The following is a 7281-nucleotide window of genomic DNA, read 5'->3' as shown; positions in this document are numbered from 1 at the left end:
CTCTCTCTCTCTCTCTTTCTCTCTCTCTCTCTGTCGTATGGTTTTCCTGTAGTTTTCTAACAAAATCTTGCGGAGTAAAATTTCTGGCTGCGGAAGAGCACGCCCCTTTTTCCACGTGGGTGGGGATGGAGTGCCTCTCTGTTTCTCATGCCTGTATCCAGGTCTCCCTCCATCTAGGTGGGAATTATTCACGGGCGCTGAGGACCCCTGCATGGGGCCTCATTTTCATCCTAAGCAAAAGAAAGAGAACAATTCACTCAGCTGAGTCAAAATCTGACTCCAAATGCAGAAAGCACAGAAACTCAGGGGTGTGTGTGTGTGTGTGTGTGTGTGTGTGTGTGTGTGTACACTTTCCTGACTCCCTGTGCTATTTGTCAGGTGACCATTGTCACCGTTTTCAAACCCCTACTGCCCACCTGATGAGAAATTGCCCTTCAGAAGTTCATCTGGCCCAGTCATGTGGCCAGGCTGCAGAAATTTTCACTCTTCCAGGATCTGATTGGGAGTCTGAAAGAAAATGGGAGTTTGTGGCATAAAACATAGCCCAGCAAAGGCCCTGCAATGCCCCTTGGCCCGAGAACGTACAGGGGGGGCTGATCGAAGTCATTGCTGCTAGCATTAATTCAATGCTTACTGTATGCCGGGCACTGTTCTAAGTGCTTTACACAGATTATTTAATAACTAATATTCTCCAAACCCTATGAAGTATGTACCATTATGGCCACTTTCCAGATAAGGAAACCGAGGTGCAGATAGGTTAAGTAACATACCCAAGGTCACAGAACCAGTAAGTAGTGGAGCCAGGAGATGAATTCAGGTAGCCCAGACCTCCAGGCCCATAGTTTTAACCATCGAGTTGTGCTATCCTTAGGTTTCTGGCTGTGCCACCATCCCTTACATCTTGTCACCTGGATTAACATCAGGTCTCAGGGAAAGGCTGGGGAGCAGCCATTCATTGAGCACCTACTATATGCCATTTATCAATTGCAACAAGAGATTTGCATCCATTTCTTGTCTCCTTTAGTCCCTGAAGCAGCCTCCTAAGATTAGTGTAATCTTCCTGTTTTGCAGATTAGGAAGCTGTTGGTGGGACGGCTTGTAGGTGGAGGTGCCAAGGATGAGAGCCTTGTGGCACATATTCCAAAGGCCATCCTCTCCTCCCATCACCCCTGCTCCCTGCCCCGGCTCCAGCCTGGGACGGCCTTGGGACTTCAGCTTTCCTCCTTGCAGCAAGCCTGGGGCTGTTGGGTAGTGGGGAAAGTAAGATGTTTCCCTAACTCTTCTGACAAAGTACTCCTTGTTTGTCATGCTCTCAGGAGACTCCCAGCTTAAAGGTGAGGAGCCTGGGCTCCAGAGTCCCGTTGCCTGGGTCCAAATCCCATTGCCGTGGTTAATTAGCTGTGCAACCTTGGGCAAGCTAGCTAACCTCTCTGGACCTTAGTTTCCCCACCTGAAACATGGACATAATAATAACAGCTCCCCCTGGAGGTTGGTGCAAGCACAAAGCGGGGTCATGAACATGAAGCAACTATACAGACAATGCCTGAAAGGAAATAAGTGCTCCGGATGTGGTCGCTGTTAGCTAGCACTACCCCAGGTCTCTGCCATTCCTGTAAAAGGAATGGAGTCTCATACCTAGGTGTTGCTTTATAATTCTTAAAGGCTTTTAACACTTTCTCACGTGAGCACGTGAGCTTCCAGACAAACACTGTCCTTATCCACGAAGGTAGTGCTGTCCCATTTTACAGAGGAAAAAATCAAGGCCCAGCAAGATTAGCTAACTCTCCTGATATCACACAGACATTAAGTAACAGAGTTAGGAGCCAGATATCAAACCCAGACACCCAGAGATATAACCAGTTTGTTTGGTCCGTCGCCCTTGACCTAGCCTTCTTTGAGGATACTGAGAACCCTCTTCCCAATGCTTCTATTCTGCGAGCTGAACATGAGCTTCCGTCTCTATGCCCTCCCTCCAGCAAGGAGCTTTTACTGTATGGACTAGTGACCAAGTATGCGTCATTCTGACAGTCACACCAAGGAGTTCGATTTCAACATCCATCCAGTTCGAGGCCTCAGCCTTGACCTTCAGGGTGTGAGTGTGATATCGTGGCAGGCCCAAATGCCCACATTTGGAGTAGGAAAACAAAGGAAGTCAGTTCCATGTGAGTCTCTAGGCTATTTTTGGTCATTTATCTCTCAATTTTTGACTCATTTGTCTCCAGAAGGATGATTTGTGTGTAGATATGTACTAATTAATTGTTCCAGCTAAATTTGCATTAAGTTTAGAAATCATTTTCAAAGAGAAAACTAAAATATAGTATTTCATTTACTTTCTTGAATAGTTAAGTGTAAGACAAGTTTCATTAACTAAATTCAGTATGTGAAAAGGATGGGCAAGTTTTTTTAAAGAGTACTTCATTTTCAATTTAGGCAACACACAAGTTCATCTCTCTATATATTTTCCAATCTCATTTAATGTGACGTGAAGTAGGAATTACTTTCTCCAGTTTGCGGGTAACAGGCTCAAAGAAACTTTGTTCGTTCAGACCTCCTTGCTCTGCGCCTTGCACTACCTGTCTTCACGGTGTGTTGTCCCCAACAATTGTACAAGGCAGACTTTGTTATCCCATTTTACAAATAAGAAAGCTGAGGCTAGCTGAGGTCATGCAACCTGTCCAATGTCACACAGCTACTGTGAGGCACGTGAGGTCTAGAATGGAGGCCTTGGCAGGTAGAATTAAAAATACAGTCTCCTCGTCTTTCTATCCACCCAGACATTCATCTTCAGAGTTGCTAGACAAGCTCCTAGGTCTGAGTTGGTCAGCTCCCCTTTCTAAATAAACAGCTCTAGAAAAATTCGGGTAATTTAGCGGTCTAACAAATGCAGAAACTTGGAACTTGGTGTTGGCAGCTAGAGTGTCAGTGAATATTAGCACATATAATTACCTACCAGCTGGCCGAGGTTTCCTGGTGAGAGACAACCTGGACTCCAGCCGTGACAGAGCACCTAGAGGCAAGGATTCCCAGGTCTGACGCTAGTGCTGCCATTGATTTTCAGAGTGACCTTGGTCAAAAGCTGCGGGATTTCTGCTTTGGTCTTTATTCGGCTACCTTACAGTCTCACCTTGGTGATCATGTTTATTCAAAGGGAATGCCATTTGATGCAGCTGCAGTTTGTAAGGGGTGACCCATTTATTCTTTCTTAATTAGAGTATCAGATCATCTAAACCTGAGAAATCTGGCCTTTTTTTTTCTTCTCTTTTTCTGGTACTTTGGGAGATAGGGAAAGGACAGTAGAATAATGGGAAGAACAAATAATATACCCTGGCAAGGTTTGTACTTTTTAATATTATTATTAATTTGTTACGAAAAAGTTCAGAAATACAAAGAGTAAATACTGTTGTTAATCCATATTTGTAAGAGGCCGTTTTTTCTGCTCCAAAGAGAGACTTTGTTAAAATGCTGGTCATAAGGGGTGTTCCCAGGTTCCACCTAGCTGATAAACGGCTCCTACCAACAGGATTTGGGGGTTGTCAGAACCATGAGTTCGCCCCCAGGAAATGGTTAATCTTTTTGCAGGTGTTTCTTACATTCAGACCAGATTTTGAACTGTCCCGATAGTGGTGAGTTTGGGTGTGGTAAGGTACAGGATGTATCAGGATGGGATTCAGGACCCCCAGGTCATTATGTTCTTTCCTTCACGCTTTCGTTATATTTACTGAGCACCTACTAAGTGCCAAACCCCACAGTAGATGCTGTCATCTGGGTCTGCTGCTTTCAGCGGTGACCTTGGGCAAGTCACCTTGCCCATCTCACAGGGCTAGTTTCCTCCCCTGTAAAGACAGGGGTGACAGCTGCTTCATAGGATGAGGAACCTTGGTAGAGTCACATATGAATTTAATGAATCGCACCACTGTTTGATCTGCTACTTTTAACCCTTCCCAGGTCTCCTGGGTACCTTTTGAGGTTAACAGGTTTTGCTGTTTATCTGGTACTGGTCAAACTGGGTTCTGAGGTGAAGGTTGTACCACAATAATACCTGTCCTAAAATTCTGGTTTCTCTTACATAGCCCTATAATGACAGCTGCAAGTTTGGGTTCATTTACCAAATATGTATGGGATGCTGATGGCCCACCAGGCCTTGCGTGGGGTAGAGGGATACCAAGTCAGAAAAGTTTCAGCTGCTGCCCAGAAGGGCCACAGCATCTGGTAGCTCCCAAGTCACATAGGAGACAGGCCTCGTGCTGTTGGAGCTGCTGGCCCTTGTTCCTATAAACATCCGTAGCCCTTTAAGGTGGGATCACCCGGATGAAGGGAATTCCAGCCCTTGGTGTCAGAAAGCAAGATGCTCCACATTCGTTCTTAGCCTCATCTCTTAGATAGAACCAGGTCTCGTTCTGGGCTGAGAGGAGACAGAGTCTCTGCTGGAGAGACACAGACGACAAACAATAGTGATTAAAAAAGCAAGATAATCTCACAGAGTATGAGTTCTACAAAGAAAGCCAAAACAGGGTAGAAAAGAATTGAAGAGGGAGGGGCAGATCGATGGGATGTTCAGAGAGCACCTCGGGACCGTGAGGAGAAGGGACAGTGTCACGCTCCTGCCTTGGAAGCATATGTGGTATCCTAGCCAGGGACTTATAGAAGAGACTCAGTGTGGGAGAGATCTTGAGCCATATCCGCACCAGCCGTGTCACTCAGTCATGTCCGCATGACTGAATTTGGACCTGGGGCCTCCCCACTCTCCTGTAGAAAGTCACCTGCAGAGGAGCAGCACCTGGCCCGGGCATGGCCCCGTGGGGCCCTGGAAAGCTGTCAGTGTCTCACAGAGTCAGAGCTGCTCTCTCCTCTCCCCTTGAATGCCCTTGTCCTTGCCTGGCTCTGGACCAATCCCACAGCTCCCCACGGCCTCTCCGGCTGAGCTGCCGCAGATGTGCACCCACGTAAAGCCAGCCTCTTCCTCACCTCCAGCAGACAGAAGTCCATACTGCAGGCCCCTTGGTGAGCCCATTGGAGCTGCCGCTGCCCCCACACTAACGTCAATGCATTAGCGCCTCCTGGAAGACAGGAAACTGCCCTCTGCCTGATGCCAGGAGAGTTGCTTTGGGGCTCCACCGTCCTCCCCTAACAATGTCAGGGACAAGGCCACAAAGCCTCTAGGACGTGAGCTGGCGAGGTGGCCTTGCATTCTGCAGGCACATACCAAGCACCTACTGTGTGGCTGATCTAGACTGGGGTGGGAGGGGGGTTGAAGTAATTACAGAAAAATCTGGTAAATGTTCTAATATGAGGCAGTACATTTAAATGGAAAATAAACAGATTTAACAGGTAGAGAAGGTGAAGCGAGGAGAAAAAGAAGGAGGGCATTAGCAAAATAAGTCCGCACAGAGGGAACCACATAGGCAAAGGCCTCCAAGTAGAAACATGTTGGAGGAAGCATAAAGATTCCAAACCCGGAGCATAGGGTTCAACCAACATGGCTCTAAGTGCCTCCTGTGGGCCAGGCTCTGGCACCGAAACTTGGCTAAATTCAGCCCATGGAGGGTCTTTTATACCATGCCAAAGAATTTTGACTATATCCTGCAGGAGCTAGGAGGTGTCACAGATTATTGAACAGGGAAACGACATCAGATTTATATTTTAGAAAGAGGGGCTGGCAGCAGCCTGGAATATGGGCGGCTGAGGTGGGCAGGGACAGGGAATAGGAATCAAGAAGCAGTTGCAGGAATCTAGGTGAGAGATGCAGACAGCTGAACTAAGACAAAAACTGTGGGACAGAGAGACTGGAGGATGCTGGAGAAAGAGCAGATAGAAGCAGCAGGACTTGGTGACCACTGTGGAGAATGAGAGGGCAAAGTGTTAGAAATGGCCTTGATGGGCTGGGAGGAGAGGGGCGTGGGGACTTAGTGTTTCATGGATACATAGAATTATCTTATATACATATGTTTAGGGTAGGAGGCATTGAATATATTTTATGAGAATTTTTAAAAAACGGCGCAGTAAGAAAAGACCACACAGAATAGTGTATAAGGTGTCACCCTAGTGTGAAATACACACATAGGTATTTGCTGTCCATGCTTAGACTGTCTCCGGAAGTGTAGGTAGATGGAACCGATAACCATTGTCAGATCTGAGGAAGGGAATTGGAAAACCGGGTGTGCTGGTTTCCTGCCACAGACGGGGTGGTGTCAAACAGCAGACATCTATTGTTCATGGTTCTGGGAGCTAAAAATTCAAGATCAAGGTATCGGCAGGGCCGTGCTCCCTCCAGACCCTCTAGGGGAGGATGCTCCTTGCCTCTTTCAGCTCTCGGTAGCCCCAGGCGTTCCCTGTCTTGTGGCAACATAACTCCAGTCTCTGCCTCCTTCTTCACATTAGCTGTCTAATTAGTTCTCTGTGTCTCTGTCCAAATTCTCATCTTCTCATAAGGACACCAGTCCCATTGGATTAGGACTCACCCTAATGACCTCATCTTAATTACATCTACAAAGACCCTATTTCCAAATAAAGTTATATTCCACAAGTACAGGGTAGAGGGGTGGGTTAGGACTTCAACGTACCTTTTTAGGGGACCTAAATTCAACCCCACACTGGGAGACAGAGATAGGATGGGAACTCATCTGACCGTTGGATTTTGTAGCATGTGCCTGTAATATCCATTCTATACCAAATTTTTATGTTAAAAATTGTCTCTAAGGTTTCTGTCTTGGGAGAGTACGTAGCTAAGGATGTTTTTAACAAATACAAGGGCCATGCGGGAGAAGTAATCATGGGTTCAGTTTTGAAAATGTTGAGTGCAAGGTGTGTCCCACTTGGTCGACCAAGGCAGTGAGGGAGTCCGTGTCAGACTTCTCCGTCAGAGCAGAGCTGTCAGAGAGTTAAGTGCTCACCCTGTCATCTAGTTAGAGAGGAAGCAGAACAGCTTTTAGGCATGCAGGCCTTACAGCCTGACTGCCTGGGTTCAAATCCTGACTCTACCACTTATTCCTTGTGTGACCTTAGGCAAGTCACTCACCTCCTTGGGCCTCCACTTCTGTAGATCTGTAAAATGGGGACAATCGTATGTCTACTTCGTAAGGTTGTGGGGAGGATTAAGTAAAATAACATATGTAAATTATTTAGCACCATGCAGCATGTAAAACATGAGGCACACTTGTGTCCACTAGTCTGATACACCGTTGTGTCATAGTAAATGCCTATTACAGATTAGTGATTATTCTCATCCCCCAACTCTGGACCAAGGAGGTCAGCTCCTCTTAGTTGCCAAGAATAAAAGCCTCA

The 7281-nt window shown here is 46.6% G+C and overlaps 1 protein-coding gene across 1 annotated transcript in view; it reads left to right on the top strand.

Annotated features, from left to right (window-relative positions):
• The window catches only part of BTBD11 (BTB domain containing 11), a 262548-nt gene that overhangs the window by 199767 nt on the left and 55500 nt on the right, over positions 1 to 7281 (top strand). The window lies entirely within an intron of this gene.

Source organism: Pteropus alecto, unplaced genomic scaffold, assembly GCF_000325575.1.
Source record: "Pteropus alecto unplaced genomic scaffold, ASM32557v1 scaffold94, whole genome shotgun sequence".
Lineage (NCBI taxonomy): Eukaryota > Metazoa > Chordata > Mammalia > Chiroptera > Pteropodidae > Pteropus > Pteropus alecto.
This window is presented reverse-complemented; position numbering and strand designations above follow the sequence as displayed.